We start from the raw sequence: 20,202 nt of genomic DNA, 5'->3' as shown, positions 1-20,202 counted from the left end.
AATTGTTCTTACTATGTGCTGACACCATCAGATTCTAAAGTGGTGAGATCCGGGGTCTCAATATTTAATAACTCATTTGAATGACAAGTTGCCGAGCTTTCAATTTATATGCTGTAAGAGAGCTAAAGGTGGAATTAAATCTGCTAAAATCTGCATCTTGGATCTGGGGGTTAGCTCTGATATATAGGACCACAAATTATAATTTTCAACATGCAGCCGGCATTACCAGACACTCAAAAATGCTAATTTCAAAGTACCTGTCATTTCATCTAAATGACATGAACATAGTATTGCTACAATGTGTAACATGAAGATTTTTATCATCATTATTACAAATAAATGAAAAAGATTATTACATGAAATTAGCAAACATTTCTCTATATGCCAGAAATGGCAGGTGTGATTGTGTGGGGTTCGCTTATCTAGACAACTTACCTCATCCAGTTATGCTCTGAGAATGTGAGGCTGTCATATGCAGCAGGAATGTGTAGCTGTTCAACTGCGCTGAAAGAGTTAAATGCTGTCCCTCTGCTCTTAAGCGGCCAGGAGGGTCATAAGCATTGAGATAAATGAAGCATCATTTATTACCTCTGTCTCTTCCACTGTGCTTTTGAGAGGAAGTATTGGCACTTACTTTGCAACAGATCTGATCTTCTGTTCTCTGAGGAAATGCTGTCACTGGTATTATTTACTCTCTGAGCAGCAAATCCTCATAAATTATAATGGTTCTCCACACAGCCATTTACAAATTTAATCAGGGATGATTTCCTTGCCTTTTTCCATTATCCCCAAATTATTTTCAGGCACTGTAATATACTAAGTCCAGTACCTTGTTTATTCCAGAAATATGACTACAATAAGCTTCCAATCTAAAAGAAAGGATATAGATGAAGATACATCTAGTTTATAGCCTATTAAAAAATATATTATTTCTCTCACTTTAAAGGATGTAAGTGCTGCCAGAGATTCTAAGTCACCCTGTGTACCAAGACCCTTTATTTCTTCCCATTGACAACACACACCACCCTAATAAACAATAAGGATAGAATGTTAACATGAACCAGAGCTTCATGCCTATAGGACAGACTTTGAAGACAAACAAACCTGAATTTGTGCTCTGCCTCCACCATTTACTAGATATATGCCCATGAGACTATTTTAGCTGCTCTAGGATTCAGTTTCTTCAAATGTAAAATGAAATAATATTAATACATCTCTCACACAATTGTTATTAAGAGTAAATGATATAATGGATATAAATAACAGAGAGAAGTCTAGATATAGTCAGTACTCAAGAAATGATAGCTATTTTTTTTTTCTTTCTTTGGGTTTCTCCCCAAAACCCCCTGGTACATAGTTGTATATTCTAGTTGTGGGCCTCTCTAGTTGTGGCATGTGGGACGTCGCCTCCACGTGGCCTGACGAGTGGTGCCATGTCCAGGCCCAGGATCCAAACCAGCAAAACCCTGGGCCGCAGTAGCAGAGTGCGTTAACTTAACCACTGGGCCACGGGGCCGGCCCCGATGATGGCTATTATAAACAGCCCACCTCTCCTCTCTTTTTAAATGAATCAACTTAACCTGGAAGAATAAATAACAGCCAAGGATCATATTAAGAGTTGGGATAGCCCTGGAGTTTGAACATGCGTCTCCTATTTTGGATCACTTTCTATTAAACTCTTCGCTGTAGTAGTTTATATTACATAAGACACTCAAATGTAGATAACTCCCTGAGCAGTTTACTCACTGTTTAGTGTGGATACTATCATTTTTGTGCCATTTCAAGTAAAGTATATAGGAGTAGTGACCTATCACCTCTGGATATTGCCCTGGAGATTCCAATGACGTTTCAGGCTTATCTCAAACTATTTTTATGTTTGGACATGGTACTGTCGGACACTGTTGCTGGATGACGCTGAGCCGTCTCAAAAATACTCAACAAGACTGAGATTAATAAGCTAAGTAAAGGACCCTGGAACAAAGGCCTAGAGTAGGGTAGCCCGAAGAAATTGAAAGAACGGCATTTCTCTTCCTGAGGCAGAGAAGGAGGAGAGGGCCACAAGCTGGAAGTTGTATTTGATTTATCTTTGCATTCTGCTTATAGTGATACCTGGGAGCTAATAATGGTAAAGAACAAGGAAATATTTGAACAAGCAGACTGAATGCTAAGAGCACATAGCTACATAGATCTATTTCTTTTTAAATAATTAGATTAATGACTATTTGAAATTGCAACAGGCAGACATTAATAACTTTCTTAAAAATAAAGATAATTTATTATTTTTTGTATCAGTGATCATCCCAATCTTCTGAATTTGAAGACTTAGGAAGCCAAATATATAAGCTTTTTAATAATAGGCCCAAATTCAGAAAATAAGAGTAAAAAAGTATATGCAAAAAAAAAATATCATTAGTTTACCATGCCACATTATTACAAAGGATTTAATTGGGCAAAACAATAAAATAATTGCATTCTACTCTTGTGTCATTAATTTCAGTTCTGGGATTACATTATATTTTGATCTGATTTCATTGAATAGGGGCAAAAGGTAACATTCAACCCTTTCCAAGTAAGAAATGATCCAAAATATATAAACTTTCAAACTTTGAAGTCATTTTTTTAGTCTATGAAAAATATGTGTTTGCAAGTACCTATTTGTATATGTGAGTTGATGAATACTAGAGGTATTGAAAGCAGTATATTGAAAGATAAACATATATTTATAAAGAGCTGGAGTCTCTGAGGCATCCCCATAAATAACACTTCTCTTCTTTACCCAGATGTTTTAAACGGATGTCTAAAACAAAGGAAAAGGAGATGGCAGGCAAAATATCATCTCATCTACTGATTGAGACTGAGCTGGGAAAATGTCAGTTAGTGTTGGAGCTAAATGGTTCTAAGTAACCCCTAAAATAGAGTAGGTGGCTCATCCCATCACTGTGGAGTTCTTCGGTTCCATTACTAATCTTATGACTCTGTCTCTCAGATTTGAACCTTTCTAAATCGTTATCAACATTAATATAAATGCTGGAATGTTTATTACACAATCAAGAACATGAAAATAAGTGATTTTCTACAGGGAAGTAAAACAGTATAGTAATAGTTTAATCCAAGAAGAGCTAGAATTTTGCCTCAAATATCTTGCCATTTCAAAGTCTATGGTACAGCAATGTCACTTCTCTTCAATATGGTGTCCATTTCTCACTTAGCTTAGCAATTATCTTAGACCTTTATTGCCGATGCAGCATTTCCTTTGCACTGGTAGTCTACCCAAGCAATATGGATATGTCATGTCTGTTTAGTTTTAATGAGCTTTACACTCAACACAAAAGATGATTTCTATATCTGTCATGCTCTTGCCATTTGATGTAATAACAATCGCAAGTTTAACAAACCTGAAATACTTTACCTTTGTGTTCTCTTTCATACTTTTCATAATTTTGCACATTTAAAACTCATTCCCTCTACCACTTAAAAAAAATACATGGGAGACAAGTCTCCTGTTTCAGCATTGTTTTTAACAGAATACGATCTTGTTGTCTCTATTCAAAATTTTGCCTGAGGAATAATGGAGTTTTATTGGAACGATTCTTAGTGAAGCAGCCTTCTTAACTCCTTTGTTTCTTTTTTCCTCAAACTCATCAAACATGTAAGACAAACAAAGCCCCTGAGGACAGACTATAGGGACAACTGTTAAATCTACCATCTATGTCATATATCCCAGTCCTTCCTCTTGTCATATACTTAGCACATAGCAGACAAAGGAATTCAGTTATATGACTAGCTGTTGGACATTTAATAACAATAGCTAAAACATTTATTAATTGTTGTATCCTTTCATAACAAAGTTAAAAGAATGCTTATGTGAGAAGGTAATAGGAAGTAGCTATTATCCTATCACTATTTACTTAACAGTCAAACTGAGACCACATGGCTAAACCAAAGATATATAAGTAGTTCATCTACCTCAGTCCAAATATGAGTATGTTTAGAAATCTCAAGAGGTCATTGTTATTACTATCCCCCTTTAATTCCAGCAAATAATAATAATAAAGCTCCCAATAGCGTAAAATATGGACTTCTTTCTGTTCTTAGGTTCATTTTTGCCCACGAGAGAAAGTCACTTTTCTCAAGGGTGAGACTGAGAGACGAGAATTAACAAGTGTGACCCAGCCTCGTCTTCTCTCTCTGATATATCTGCTAGAAGATAACACATAATCTCTGCATCATCTTCTTTAAAGCTTTACACGGGCAGGACCCTATGGAGATGTCTTCTAAGTTCCCAGTAATGCTTGAAAGTTGATGGGCATGTTCAATTTCAGGGTTTAGTCTAGTTAAGCTTACAAAGCTACCAGAGTGAAGGACAACTTCTCCAGTTTAGGCTTCATCAGTATTCTTGGTTCACATTTGATCTCCATATGTCTGATCCCTGCGTCTCTTAATTGATTACAACTAGAGCAGAAGAAAAAAGAGATGCTATTTATTGTTCCCTCTTCAAGATGCAACAATAGCTCACATTTATTGATGTTTCATTTATCTGAATTTTATAAATTTATATTGCTCATAAACCCCACTGAATTATGATTCATTGTTTCACAAACACTTAATTATTTACCTCTATAGCAAAATTATAGTTTTCATTATATTTATAATAGCTTTATTAACTTTTCATTACTTAGATGCAATTGAACATTAGTAAAATCTCAAACAGTGATCATAGGTAAGAGACTTAAGCGACAACAAACTCTAAGAAATGAAGAAGAAATCAACTCAAATAACATCTAAATTTACTGGAGGATTTGGAAGCAAAGAGCGTAAATTCTTTTTTAAATGTTTTAATTGTGTCCACCTCCAGGAAATCACAGTATTATGAGACTTTTAGCGAAAAGAGTTTGAAGCTTTTCAACCTTTGAATATTGTTGGCTATTTCCCAAGTTTTCCTTATTTTCCTAGAACAGCTTAGAATCACTACCCTGGGATTTCCCTGATTCTTTGTAAATCCAGTCATACAGACAAAGTGTCTTTTACATAACATTTTAGTACCTCAATTTATCTGGGTACAAACCAGTTTCAAAGCATCTTTAATATGTCTTTGTTTAATATATTAATAAATGAATCAGCAGGAAGTGGACTGATTTCCTTTACTTACAGCCACAAGTCATTGCTGTTCCTCGAGAACATATGTTAACGGTATGTATTTTGACTTTCCACATTTTTTTAAACTTTTATATGGTATTTATTACATTTTACTTTACACTTAACTGAGTCTGATCACCATCCCCCCAAAACGTCAGGAGAAAATGAGAGAAAAAAGGAATTTTCAGATTCCCTTGACTCCTTCTTGTATTTCTTGTCCTTCAAATATAAAGTGATACGTTTTCTGTAGGCCAAGTGCTTTGAGTTCATTTCCCATTTATGAAAATCCAAGCATGCAAATATCCCTGAGCTCTCAGAAAGGCAAGCTCAATTTAAGCTGTGTCACTGAGGAACAAAGGCAATTAAATTAGCCTTCCCTCTTCTCCTCGATGCCTTTCTCCTGACCATACCACTTTACTGATAATTTGTCTCAAAAATTATGTCAAGAGAGCTCAAGATCAAACTCACATAGTACTCACCATCATAAGCCTCACTTCACCTCGAAAAAGCCTTGGGTAAGACTCACTTTCCTTATTACTTTCCACTCTGATGAAAACGTTCCTCAGGAGTCCTGGGTCTCTTCAGTGACACTGATGTGCCCTCACCCCAAACTTAAACTTTCATTTCCACTTTAAATGTCATTGAGGGGACCTTCTCTGTGGAAGCATTGTGATTAGAACAAATAACATGCCTGATATTACCTTCAGTTTACTGTTGCTGAAAGTTATTCTTGTCCATCTTAGAAATTTAAACCTGGAAAAGATCTTAGCAAAAAGACTAGGTAAAATTCTGTATTATGCCATGACCAACATGCGACCATTTGGTCACTAATATAGATTCAGTGAATACCTTGAATGGGAAAGTTACTTAACTAGAATTTGGGAACAATATCTAAGCTATCTAATTCGTGTAGTAAACAAGAAGAGGAACACAATTTTAAAATCCAGAGTGGTAATCATGAATAATCTTAAAATTCTATTCTGAGTGCTTTGCACTTAGAAAAGATCATAGTCCAGGTTGTGTGTAGACTATTGTGTAGAGCCAGCCCATAACATATTGCTTCACTCATATCGGCATTTGTTGACTTATTTACCAACATCTTCCAGTGATTTTTTTTAATCTTTCTTAAATATTTTGATGAAATAGATTTATCTCATTTCCCAGTAGTCTGAGAGTACTTACACATAGTTTCTGATGTCTGGGAAGCCATTACAAAATATGGAAAATATAATCAAACTCACCAAGACATACCCATTCACTGCAAAACTATGAAAATGCAAAACTATGCAAATGCTCAAAGATTAGATATGCATAGCAGTGTTATTCTGGTGGATGTATGTATGAGAAACTGGTTATTTTATGTAATTTTTTTTCCTTTTTAAAAATAACAGAGGTGATGTCCCTTGGATCATCAATAATGGAAAACCATAGTTAGTACTGAAAATCCATATTCATACAACAGAAGAAATGTGAATAAAATTCTAAGCATTGCGTTGAGCTGGGTCAAGGACAGCTGAAATGCTTAACTGTCATTTTTTTTTAACCGTTTTCAGCCAACCTGTGAAAATAGCAGGAAGAAATGTCAACCTAGAGACACTGTCCATCAGACTATGTCATAGTACAAGGACCTAGTAAACATATTAGAGCCCCATGGGGAATCACTTGGGACACTGACACTTCGTATTTTTGCACTTATGCAAAAGGCAAAATGTTAAATGAAATTCATTCAAATATCCATATATTCCTTAGAAAGATATAAATTATTTGGGGAATGATGAAGCTCAGCGACCAAGAAAGCGAGAACGGGCATTTAATGATCCTTCCCCACAGGATTACGCTACCATTTTGGACCTCCTCTGCCCTTCTTCCTCGAAGGGGCTGTTCCTCGTGATGTCAGGAACGCTGACAGTTCTGCTAACCATACACAGTTGGAGGAGGAACATAGCTGAATTCTTCTGTCCTGTCTTCTGAAGAGGTCATTCTTTCAAGCAGTAGCTTTAGCAATTCACTTCAATTTGGAGGAAATGAGTTTTTCTTACTTAACTGCCCCATTCTCAGACATACCTTTGGCTTATCAATAGGAAAGGTCTCTTTGGGGTTCATCAATACATAAAGGGGTTTTTCCAGTCACAAGAGATTCTTACTTTTCAATAGAGTTACTTTCTCACCTTTCCTTTGCCAGGCAATTCCCAGGCTCTCTCTTACAGTTGTGTTATTTGAAAACCATTACCCTCACTAATGGTATGAGGATTGTGATCTAAGACTTGACTGTAACCATTTCAAAGTGCTAAAGTTAGTGGTAATGCCACCTCAGTGACTAAAGAACACCAACTGAATTGAAACGTTCTCTTGTTAATAAAAAAAACCTCTACAACTTCAGGGAGAGTGAGCAACAATGACTTACAATGTCCAGAACAGCAGGGAGCTCTCCTGTACATACAAGTGGAAATAGTCATGTCTTGGTTATATTGGGGATGAATTTCTCTTAGGAGGGGATTTTGGTCTTTGTGCTGTAGGTTTTTGGGCTCTCAAGAGAAATAAAGAAGCGTCCCTGAGAATCCTGGGTACCCTTAGATAAAGGATATCTAAATGGCCTGAGGTGCAAATATGACACATTTCCTAATACATCAGCACAGAATCAGAATTTGATATTAACCTCCAAATGGCACTAATTCAGAAACATATTTTTTTAATCAGCTTGGCTGTTTCCATATCTCTATTTTTATATTTCTTGCCTGTCACCCTAATTTAAAGTCACTTTGACAAGGGGACTATTTTGGGTTCCCATTTCTAGTCCTTCTTTATGCTTTTGTGTTTTCTGCCTTTTTAGTTTCAATTGTAATCCCAATTAGATATGAGAATGATATGTATGCTAGATTGTGCCCTATACACAATTGGGATTCAGGAAATGCTGTTTCTTGTAAATAAATAACTCATACTCTTCCTGTAATTAATTGTGACCTCATGATTACAATAGTAGCTTATCTGACTCTAGATCAAACATCAGTATTCTGAAGGATCAGGTCCATTGCTAGAGTGGCATAGATGCTTTAGGTATTCAATAAATATTAATCAATGTGGATGGAAGTAGATAAAAGATGATACTGCTAAAATGGGGATAGACAATATCTTTTAACTTAAATTTTAGATTTTTATATAATAATAAATAATATGCTACTATTATCTACTTAAGGAAGGAAAAAGTCTCCTGCCCTTTTTTTAAGAATATTAATTTTTAGGTACAGAGAGTCATGAAAGGACTGGGAGTTCTATCCTTACTGAAAAACCACTTCTATAGTTTTTACCAGTCTAATTCTGAAACAAGTCAGCTTTTAAATTGCACTGTCAAGAGGGTAAATATCTGCACTTATATTAAGCTGTTGCATTAAGTTCAATAACCATTCTTTTAAAATGAGTAGTTTACTAGAGTTGTACCAACTCTCCATTTTCAAAAGTTGTACGGTTAAACTTTCTCATTTTTACTTATGGGGTCTTGGAAGAAATAATTACTGAGTTCTAAGACTCACAATAGCTATGTTTCAGATTTATAGTACATGCCTATATCTTTCAGAATGCAGAACTTTTGCACAGTGTGATATGTGCTTTGGGCATGCATCAAAAAGAATTTCCAAATTGTATATTGGCATGTGGAAGGGAGGGTGGAGTATCAGTGATATCGAGATATTAATTATTCAGTTTTACTGCCATGCATTATGAATAATGAATGTGACATTCAATGGTAGAACGGCAGTTCCCATCAGGATGCAGTGCTCTATAAACATGTGTAGGGACACCAGGGCATGAGCAATATAATTAATTGCTCCTAGATCTTAGTATGAAGACCTCATTTTCATCAGGACTACAAGGATGGGCCTGTGCTTTTGTATGCCTCTGGTTTTGACACAGCAGGTAGCATGAGATAGGATAAAGTCAATAAGGCAAAGTGGATTAATTCTGTTGGTAGAGAGAGCTTAGAAAAGTTTTGAACTGTGATCTGTGGCAAACTGAGGTAGAGAAAATGAACTTCCTTTCCTTTTTCCTTTTTTCCTTTTTTAGTTTCTTTTTTTTAATGCTCTTACTTTTTACCAATAAACGTCTGTCAGCATTTACTTAGCATCACAAAATCAGGTTCTAGTGGCTGCAAGCTCAGATGCTGGAGCAATTCAGAGCTTGTTCCAAATCAAGCTCGGGGATCCAAGAAAAGTTATTTCTCTAATAATTTCTTCACTTTAAAAAGTGGTGAAAACAATACCTAAACTAATAGGTTGATATGAGGACTCAGATAATTCTTGAAAGCAAATACTGGTTAAAATTATTGTTGTTATTATTGTTATTGAAGATGTACCTTCGTTTCTACAAGGCATGTCAGGTACTATGAGAAAGCCTGAGGATAAAATATTTCTTAAAATAAGAAAAAAAGCACAATTTAAGATTAAAAAATGAACTCAATAGAATTAAATGAATGGATTCAAATTTACCAAAGGCTTATGAGTATATAGTGAAATAAGCTATTTTTTTGCCTTGTACAAACATCATAAGAAAGATGATTAAAGAGAATGTTCAAGTTTTATACAAGATGGCACAAAGCAGTTTATGATTCCCTCCCCAAAATCAACTCTCAGAAAATTAAAGGTGGAAGGAAACATGGACTCCAAGAACTAATCAATCAAACAAACAATAACAACAAAATATGAGTAACCAAGCAAGAATACGATCAAAACCATCATAGGAAGGCAAAATGTTGTCTTGGACTAAGGTGCCTGGCAGTGAATGGCTGCATTCTGGAAAAGAAAACACCTGGAACCTACAGAGAGACGATAGCTTGGAGAAAACTTTTTAGGCTTTATTCCTACCTTGGCTCCTGGTGGCCTTATTCCTTCAGAAAAAAACCCACAATAATAGCATAGGCCATTTGTACTAGTGTCCTTGAGGTTATTGAAAAAGCTTAGAGTTGATGAAAACAAGTGTGAGTTGAGTAGTCTTTGAGTATTACTGCTTCCACTCTGGCCGTAAGATTTTTCTGATGAACTGGTGGAAAATGAGAATGATTTAACTGGCTAAGAATGTTACACACAAAAGAGTATGACCTTGAAGCCATACTCAACCCATATTAGCAGATCATGTCTGATACCCTGAAGGCAACTGAAGCCCACAGGCCAACAACTAGATATTTGAAGATAATCATAGTAAAAGAAATAGACAAAAGAAAGATTTGAAGCAGTTATTGTGACAGACAGATGAACATTTTTAAAAAGAGAATAAAGGTATTAGCAATAAAAATAAATAATTTGAAATATTATACATGAAAAATGTAATGACAAATAAAAACAAAATAGATGGAGTTCATAAGTAAGGTTACAGTAAAGAGGAAATTAATGGATTGGAATATCAGATTGAAGAACTCTCAGATGAGTTAAGGAAAGGATAGAGTTGGAAAACATAAAGGAAGCCTAAGACATCTAAGACCAAATGATACAAATGAACAGCATTTTTGTACACTGGAGGTAAATAACTAAGACATACCACAAGGCCTTAGTAATAAAAACAGTGTCGTTTGGTTGAAGAACAGATAAATAGATGAAATTGATTAAAGGACTTTGAGACAGAACCATATGTATGGGGACATAAAATACCATAGATATGTTACTGTAAATCAAAAGGACAAGGACAGTTGTTCAATCTATAAAAATTGGCTCACAATATGAAGAAAACCAAAACCGTATCTTTATGTGACACTAGGTAGTTCCTATCGGATTAACTATCTAAAAGTGAAAGGTGAAACTATAAAGTTAGTAGAAGAAAATGTAGAAATATTTCTACCTTAGGGAGAAGGAATTCTTATGCAAAACTTTTCACCAATAAGGCATTTAAAAAGGATTAATTGAATTACATCACAATTAACAACACTGTCAGTGAAGAGCATTACAGACAAAATTATTAGAAAGATGCCAGATGGGAGACAATATTTACATGTTCAAAATTGGCAATGGTTGAGTACTTGCCCTAAAAAAATCAAGGAGGGTCTGCAAAGCAACAAGAGTTATACAACAATTCCAACAGACATATAAGCAAATGTTATAAACTGTAATTTACAGAAGAGAAATAATAAAGTGCCAATAAGCATATGAAGAGATGCACAGTCATTAGAAATCAGAAACATGCCAAAGCAAGTAACCATAATATTAGCTTACATCCCTTTCTCTTGCAAAACTTTGAAAGCTGGGCAATTCTGAGTTGTGTACGGTTCTTACAACAGCAACTCTCAAGCACTGATGGTGGCACTGGAGACTGTGGAATCTATCCTGAACAGCAGCCTGCTGGGACATAGTCCAATGGCTCTTACGCATACATTTTGTCCCAGCAAATCTGCTCCTGCGAATCCATAATACATAACTTCTTACAGAAGTCCAGAGGGGGCATTTATAGGATGTTCAATACAGTGTTCTGAGAGGTGGTAAAGAATTACAGGTAAACTCGGTGCCCGTCACTTGGAAAGCAGATTGGGAAATGTAATGGATTCACATCATATAACAGTTAGAAGCAAGAAATAAACACATATAACAAAGCATGGCTGGATCTTATAGCTCTGAGTAAAAACAAAACAAAACAAAAACAGGAGGCACAAGGCACAATATCACTTATATAAATTTAAAAATACTTTTGTATAATCAATTTATATTTTAAAAGAACACAGAATCAAAAATGCATAATAAACATTGGAATTGTCATCTCTGTGTAGAAATGGAAGAAAAATACCCAGGGAATAAAGGAAGAAAGGAAGGAATGAATGAAGAAGGGAGCGAGGGAGGGAGGGAGGGAGGAAGAAAAGAAGGAAGGAATGAATGAAGGAAGGAAGGAGGGAAGGAAGAAGGAAGAAACGAAGGAAAGAAGGAAGGAAGGAAGGACTAACAGAGGAAAAGAGAAAGGGAGGGAGAGAAGAGCAAAGGAAGGGAGAAACCTTGAATGGACCAATGATGATAAGGTACCATGAGTAGTATGATTAATCCAACTCCCTCAATTTGAGGTTTTTTAAAAAAGGACCAATAATTTGGAGGAAACCATCTTTTCCTTCAATGAAAGATGCACACACACACAAATATGTGTCTTATTTTGTACAAACACATCCCAGAGTTATACACAGGTAAATAAAGTAACAAGAAAGTAGAAAAAGATAGAATCTCACATTTTCTTCCCAAAATCTATGACACCAAAACTTTGGTATAATTCGTATAACATCTAATAGCACAGTGTCTTATATATAGTGAATGCTCAATAGATAATCATTAATTAAATTATTTATGCCATAATTGGCTTAAAAGAAAAGGAAAAAGAAGTTTATTTATTTCTGCTTTTGAAAAAGATGGAATAACGGGGGCTGCATTTACCTTCCCACCAGAAATAACTGAAAATATAGGCAAAATATAGGCTACTATGGTTTATAAGACACTGAACATCAAGAAACAAGCAATGTTTGTTTTTGAGATTTTTCTAATTTTCCTTTCTGATTTCTTCTTTGACCTATTGGTTGTCCAAGAGTGTATTGTTCAATTTCCACATACTTGTGAACTTAGTTTTCTTACTGTTATTGATTTCTGGTTTCATAACACTGCGCTCAGAAAAGACACTTGGTATGACTTCAATCTTCTCAAATTTGCTAAGACTTGTTTTGTGATCTATCATATGACCTATCCTGGAGAATGTTTCATGTGTGCTTGAGACAAATGTATATTGTGCTGCTGTTGTATGGAATGTTCTGTACATATCTGCTAGGTCCATTTAATCTAAAGTATAATTTACCTCCAATGTTTTGTTATTGATTTTATTTCTATCCATTTTGAAAGTGGAGCATTGAAATCCTCTACCATTATTGCATGGTTTTCTATTTCTCCCTTCAGAGCTGTTAGTATTTGCTTAATATAGAGGTGTTCTGACGTTGGGTGCACATATATTTACGAATGTTATTTGCTCTGGATGAATTGACTCCGTCATTCTATAATAATTTTCTTTGTCTTTTGTTACAGCTTTTGAATTAACATCTATTTTGTCTAATATAAGTATAGCTACCTCTGTCCTCTTTTGTTTTCCACTTTCATGGAACATCTTTTCTTGCATTCTTTCACTTTGAGCCTTTGTGAGTCCTTAAAGCTAAAGTGAATATCTTGTAAGCAGCATATAGCTAATTCTTGTTTTTTATTTATTTACTTATTTATTTTATCTCTTCAGCCACTCTATGCCTTTTGTTTGGAAAAAGTAATCCATTTACATTTAGAATAATTATTAATAGGTGAGGATTTACTAATGCCGTGTTATTTGTTCTTAGATTTGCAGTTCACTTGTTCCTTTCTTCCTCTTTTGATGTCTTCCTTTGTGAACTGATGATTTTCCCTAGTGGAATATTTAGATTTCCTTCTCTTTACTTTTTTATCTTTGGTCTTTGCTTTGCAGTTACCATGAGGCTTACATAAAACACTTCATAGATACAATTGTCTATTTTATTCTGATAACTCTAATCACATATAAAAATTCTACCCTTTCACTCCCCTTTTTCATGCTTTTGATGTCATGATTTACCTCTTCTTATATTGTTCATTCATTAACAAATTATTGTAGCTATAGTTATTTTAATGCTTTTGTCCTTTAATCTTTTTACTAGAGTTTAAACAGTTAGCATTGAGCTTCCTTAAAAAGCTATTCAGGTAAATCACAGATCTCTGTACCTTTGGCATTAGTTATTGGAAAATTATCGTGATCCTTCAATGATGTCATGTTTCCTTTATTTTTTATGTCCCTTGAAATCTTCCATTGCTGTCTTAGCATTTGAAATAGAAGTCACCTGCTGCAGTCTTTACTGACTGACTTGGGAGAGAAATGCCTTCTGTCAGCCTTGCTGTGAATTCTGAGGCTTACTCAGACCTACTGTGGATACACCTGCTTGATTCTTCTTGCTCCTTCCTGTGGCAGAATTCTTAAGCTTGTATGCCTTCTCTCAATCATGCAAAGCACCAGGCTGGGTGCTGACAGCTTCACTTTTGCTTTCCTGAGGGCAATGCTAAATACTCAAGCTTGTGGTTTCTCCCAGACCTGCAGATTTAGGCTGGTTTTCTGCATGTGCTCACTAGCCATCTGCAAAAGCTTACTCTTACTGCATTCTGGGATATACACAGGGAGATGGCTATGGGGTGCAGGCATGTATAGGTGAGGCACATAGGGTGCTGAAGGTGCCTATAGGCCAGTTGTGGGGATCCAAGGGTGAGGTGTCCCTAGCAGCTCATGGATGGGCTTCCCAATGGAGTTTGTGACACAGTGAGCAGGATCTAGGACCCTTTGATATGTTCCAGGCCCTGGCTTGTGTTCTCCAAACTGCTTAGTACCCCAAGTTGTGCAGCTTGTGACTCAGTACTCTGGATAGGGTGAGAGAGAAATTGGCAGCAATCTGCAGAGTTGGGGAAGCCAGGTGTTCCCTCACACGCTCCCATTTTTCCTTTGGAGAGAAATCACAGGCTAAAAAGGACGCTCTTGACACTGAGCTGTGCCACTTTGAGAGAGGGGTAACATGGAAAAAGTCAGTGTTCCTCCTACCCTCTACAATGCATCCAATCTCAGATTTTTTCTTTTTTTTCTGCTTTATCTACCCCAAATGCCCCTGACATACAGTTGTATATCTTAGTTGCAGGTCCTTCTAGTTGTGGCATTTTTTTTTTCTTTTTAGATTTTTCTGTTCCAACCATGTATTAGAACTTCTCCACTGGATTCCTGGACTTCCACAAAGGCTGTCTTGTCTGTGGATGATTGTCTAAGTCAGCGTTCTCCAGGGGATCCTGGTCCATGGCTGAGAGAGACCCTAGCTGGTTCACAGGGACACTTTAAGGTCCACAGCCAGGAATGAGGTCTGTGTGCCTATCACCCAAGGTATTGTTGGGCAAGACTCTTCCCAGGTCACCTTGATGTATGATGCTGGTCACAGAACTACAGCCAAATGGGGCTTAGCTGAGTCCTCATGGGTACAAAGCTGTTTCTGGGTCTTTGGCTGGAACCACCCTCTGTAGGGCAGGCCTGGGGTCAGGCTCATCTTCTCAAAATGGGTCTCTTTGTTCTTGGTCTCCACCAGGGTTCCACAGTCTGCTGCCTGAATCCCACAACTCCCACAAAGGCACCTTTACCCATGGATGGGGCCAAACTATTGTTATTGAGGGGAAGATATGTCTTATTTGGCCATCTTGCTGACGTCACCCTCATGGAGTTTTCTTTGGGAGAAAGTTTTTTTGTTTGGCTTTTTTTTGGTGAGGAAGATTGGCCCTGAGCTAACATTTGTTGCCAGTTTCCTCTTTTTGCTTAAGATTATTCCTATGCTAACATCAGTGCCAATCTTCCTCCATTTTATATGTGGGATGCCACCACAGCATGGCTTGATGAACGGTGTGTAGGTCCCCACCCAGGATCTGAACCCTTGAACTCTGAGCCATTGAAGTGGAGTGTGCAAACTTAACCACCATGCCACTGGGCAGCCCCTGTGAGAAAGTTTTTAAATACAATTTGGTAACTCTCATAGATTTAAGGCTACTCATGTTTTCTTTCTTATTGGTGACATTTGCTAGTTTCTGTCTTTCATGGAATTTGTTCAATTCAGTAAAAATGTTGAATTACAGACATAAGCTATTCACAATATTGTCTTACATTCCTTTTAATGCCTCTGGAATCTGTAGATATGTCCTATCTCTCATTCCCAGGATTGGTAATTTCTGTCTTCTCTCTTTTGTTCCTCACAGTTTAGCTAGGTGTTTATCGATTTTATTCATATCAAAGAATCAGCTTTTGATTTAATTTTAATTTTTCTGTATTGCCTTTCTGTTTCTTATTTCATGATCTACAAAGAACTAACTAATACATAATTCATCAAATTTAAAATTTCTGCTTTTTGAAAAACACTGATAATGAAAGTACAATCCATACCTCAAGAGGAAATATTTGAAAATCATATATCTAATAAAGGACTCGTAACTAGTATATATAAAGAACTCTCAAAACTTAGTAATAACATGACAACAAAAGTAATTCTTAAAATAGACAAAAGAAATGGATACTTTACCAAAGAAAATATATAGATGGCAAACAAACACATGAAAAGATCTACAACACCATTAGTCATCAGGCGAATGAACAATATGAAACTCTACAGACCTATTAGAATGGCTAAAATTAAAACGATTACCAATGCAAAGTGTTGGTGAAGATGGAGAGAAACTGAAATTCTCATATCCATCTGGTGGGAATATAAAATACTACAACCATTTGTAGAAAAGTTTTGCAGTTTCTTAAAATGTCAAACATACACCCACCATACAATGTAGCCATTCTACTTCTAGGGGAGTTGAAAGCATACATCTTTACATAGACTTGCCCACAAATTTCATGCCCTCTTTATTTTTAATAAAATTTTAATTATTGCTACATATAGCAAAATGGATGAATTTGAAAATCATTATGGTGAATGAAAGAAGTTCAACCAAAAAGAGTACATATTATACAGCTATATTTATGTAGAATCCTAGAAAATGCAAACTAATCTATCATGGCTGAAAGTAGATCAGTGGTTACCCGGGGAGGAGGGTGAGGGTGGGATGGCGAATGGGCAGGGAGAGCAGGTGAGATGCGTCACAAAGAAGAAGGAGAAACTTTTGAGAGTGAGAGAAATGTTCATTATCTTGACTTTCATGATGGGTGTATAGTATACTGAATGTCAAGTGTACCTCAATAAAGCTAGGTTTTTTCCAAAAAGAAATGTGTAGTAAGGATATAAAGGTACACTTGAAGAAAATTACTCAATAGCGTCAGGAGGAGTTTTCCTTTAACTTAAACAAATGCGCAGTTAAAACCAGAACAACCTCGGTAAACCTGAGTGGCAACTCTAAAATTCAGTGTGGCCCTGTTAAGGTACCATTTCAGGTCAATATCTCCAAAGTCTGAAGCCCCACAATAGCTACTCCTCTGCCAAGAACATCAGGGCATAAAGCTCTTGACCTAAAATGATATTTTACTTACCTGTATGCTCTCACTTCCCGAAGACCCCAAGCCGCTGCACAGACTGTATTTGACACAAATGCATGAGACAGGGCTCACTTTCCACAAGCAGGAAATATCTTAAGTTCAACCTAATTAATTTTAAAAACAATTCAATTTTAACTATGTATCTCCTTCATATTTGACAGAAAATTCAACTTTGGCCGTGGGCAGTAGGAAGAAAATCTTGGGATGTCCTCTGTAGTTCTTGATCCTCAGAATACACTGGTTCCCTTGAAGAAAACTTCGGGTTCATTTCACACGGTTCCCTTAGTTTCCTCTGCCCTGCCACTTCTCTGACTCAGAAATCTTTGCCAAGGCTGGAAAACATGCCACTTTTCCACTTGGAATTCTTGATACTTTCCTGGAAAATCTCTCCAGATCAGATTAAAGGGCCCCATTGATTGTCTTGACCACAGAACTGCACCCTAACTCACTTTCTCCAGTCTCCTGATTCAGTTTTTAGCCTGAAAGAAATCTTTCCTTTCTGTTTATGTTTCTTTCAGTCTCCTCTTCCTCTGGGGAATCTAGACTGATTGCTTCAGTGGATTTGGTTTTAGGAAACAAATGCCAAATAAGGAGAGTGTCATGCAGACAACTTCTGCTTTTTCCTCCTGCCAAAAATGCCTTTATTAAGAAAAGGCTCTGAACGAGCCTGTTGTCCGCAGGACAGAAGAAAGAAGAGGAACACTCACAAGGAGAAAGAGACAAATTGTCTCACATATTTCATAAAGACAAAAACTGTTTAATTTCCAAACTGTTTTGGTGGCTTTTGCTAAAATATTTTCAGTAGTCCAATTCAACAAACAAACATAATGAAGGCTGCAATGCTTCACAACGCATGTGCACCTCCCCTATCTCATGAGCAAGACTACGAGATCCAATTACTCTAATGGAAATGAGAAATGCCAGATAAGAACTCTGAAGTTAGGCTTTAAGAATTCACATGTATGTGGGAGTCTATGTGTGTGTGTATGAGAAAGACAGACAGACAGAAACCTAAACTATATCGTGCATGAGACAATGTACTTTGTTAACTATTTTCTCAGATACCATACTACTTTATCCATGCTTCAGCCCTTATGAGAAAATATTTTAATTATAATCTCTGTTTAAAAATGAAAAACAGGGCCAGCTTCGGTGGCCTAGTGGTTAAGTTCAGTGTACTCCATTTCGGCGGCCTGGGTTCGGTTCCCAGGCTGGGACCTACACTGCTCTGTTAACGGCCCTGCTGTGCTGGTGGCCCACAGACTAAAAAATAGAGGAAGATTGGCATAGATGTTAGCTCAGGGTGAATTTTCCTCAACAAAAAAAAAAGCAAAGAAGAAACTGCATATGCTTAGAGAAGTGAAGTGACTTGCCAAAAATACACAATTAATGTGACGGGTGGGATTTGAAACTAAGTTGTTAACGCCTCTCTCTCATTTAAATCTTTTAGTATCCTAGTGTAATCAGCTGAACTGGATTCAGATTCTGTCTTGACAATTTAGCATATGAGATGTACTCTTCTCTTCTATAAAATGAGGAAAATCAATTAGATAACTATCATGTTTACTATTCATAAAGGAACCATGCCCACATATACTAACAGATGGGTAGTTGATGAGTGATATACCCACCAGATGAGTGATGGTGACTCAGGTTGTCTATGTCCCTTAAAAGACAGCCTGTTTTATAAGATTCTTCCTTTTTCTGGCAATTTCCATTATTCCTTCAGCCTTGGGGGTGATAACAGTCCTGCTGCTAATAGTCGAGAATCTTGCACTAACCCTATCTTTCAGTTTTCTATACGCATCCACACCTTTGTAATTAATTTCTTTGTAAATAAGCCTTATTCAAATTACCTTAATTTGATTCTGCCATCTGTTTCTTGTTTGGACCCTGATTGATACAAATTATTATGTAAGCTTCCTGAAATTTGCTTGCATATAAAAGCTTATATCCACTCATATATACATTTTTGCTGCATAATTAGTAACATTCTCTTCACATCGTGGGGTTTTTTTCAATTAATAACATATCTTGTGGATTTTTTCTATGTTAGTACAATAGAGATTTTCCATGTTAAAATAAAGTAAGCTTTAAAGACTATAAAATCTGGAAGGCTATCAGGTGAAAAGGAAATATTATGTATAATGGAAAGGCTTATGGTCACAAAAAGCCTTTAATGCACAGTTTGTTTGTTTTTTTTAATTTTCCACAACTTCAGAATCTATTGAATAAGAATCTAATGTCACCCCAGGATTGAAGATTCTTTGATTTTGGAAAAGAAAGTCATTTTTCCTTCCAATCCTATGAGTCACTGATTTCCTTCAAAGTAAATCTTTTCATAGCTGCTTAGTAAAACAGAGCACATTTACCACCTCGGTAAAGACTGTGTATCAATTGAAAGTGAAAAGTATCCAGGAGCAGTGTAATTGTAATTGGGCCTCATTACCAGTGAGGTGAAGGTCGAAATGTATCAAATCAACACATTGTACACCTTAAACTTACACAATGTTATACGTCAATTATATCTCAATAAAAAACCAAAATTAAAAAACGTTTAATAAACAAAATTAAATATTGCTTATATTGAAGTCTACAAAACCACTGCTGATATCAGTGGTAACAGGTCTTTTCTACAGACTAGTTTATCTTTTGAACAGATTTAGGAACATTTTTAGGCGGTGGGGAGGGAGTGAGACCATCTTTTGACTCTGAGAATGAGTTAGCAGAGTGTGTGTCTCCTTTGTTCCACTTCAGGCACCTGCAATTATCATCTCTCTTGTGTGGCTAGTCTCCGCTTAGGTCACTCAGCTTCATGGGACTTCTGAATAAACCTACCCACAGGTTTTTAGTTTCTTGACATCTTAACTCCCATGGATATATTTATTATCAGAATGTTCTAATAAAATCATTGGAATGACTCTCCAATTATACAAATATTCCGGAGAAGTGTTAAATTACATCTACAAAGGAAATAAACTATCTTGAAACCTAAAAAGAATAACATAACTCTGAGCAAAA

General features: G+C 36.3%; 1 long non-coding RNA gene across 1 annotated transcript in view; it reads right to left on the bottom strand.

Moving 5' to 3' along the window:
- Positions 1-17,713, bottom strand: part of LOC138923489 (uncharacterized) — a 38,304-nt gene extending 20,591 nt beyond the window's left edge. The window contains exon 1 of the long non-coding RNA XR_011437153.1: positions 17,176-17,713. This is a non-coding gene — a long non-coding RNA (uncharacterized lncRNA). The remainder of the gene's footprint in view (positions 1-17,175) is intronic.
- Positions 17,714-20,202: the final 2,489 nt, after the last annotated feature.

The sequence above is a fragment of the Equus caballus genome, chromosome 3 (assembly GCF_041296265.1).
Source record: "Equus caballus isolate H_3958 breed thoroughbred chromosome 3, TB-T2T, whole genome shotgun sequence".
Taxonomy (NCBI): Eukaryota; Metazoa; Chordata; class Mammalia; order Perissodactyla; family Equidae; genus Equus; species Equus caballus.
The sequence above is the reverse complement of the archived record's forward strand: the minus strand, read 5'-3'. Positions and strand labels throughout refer to the sequence as shown.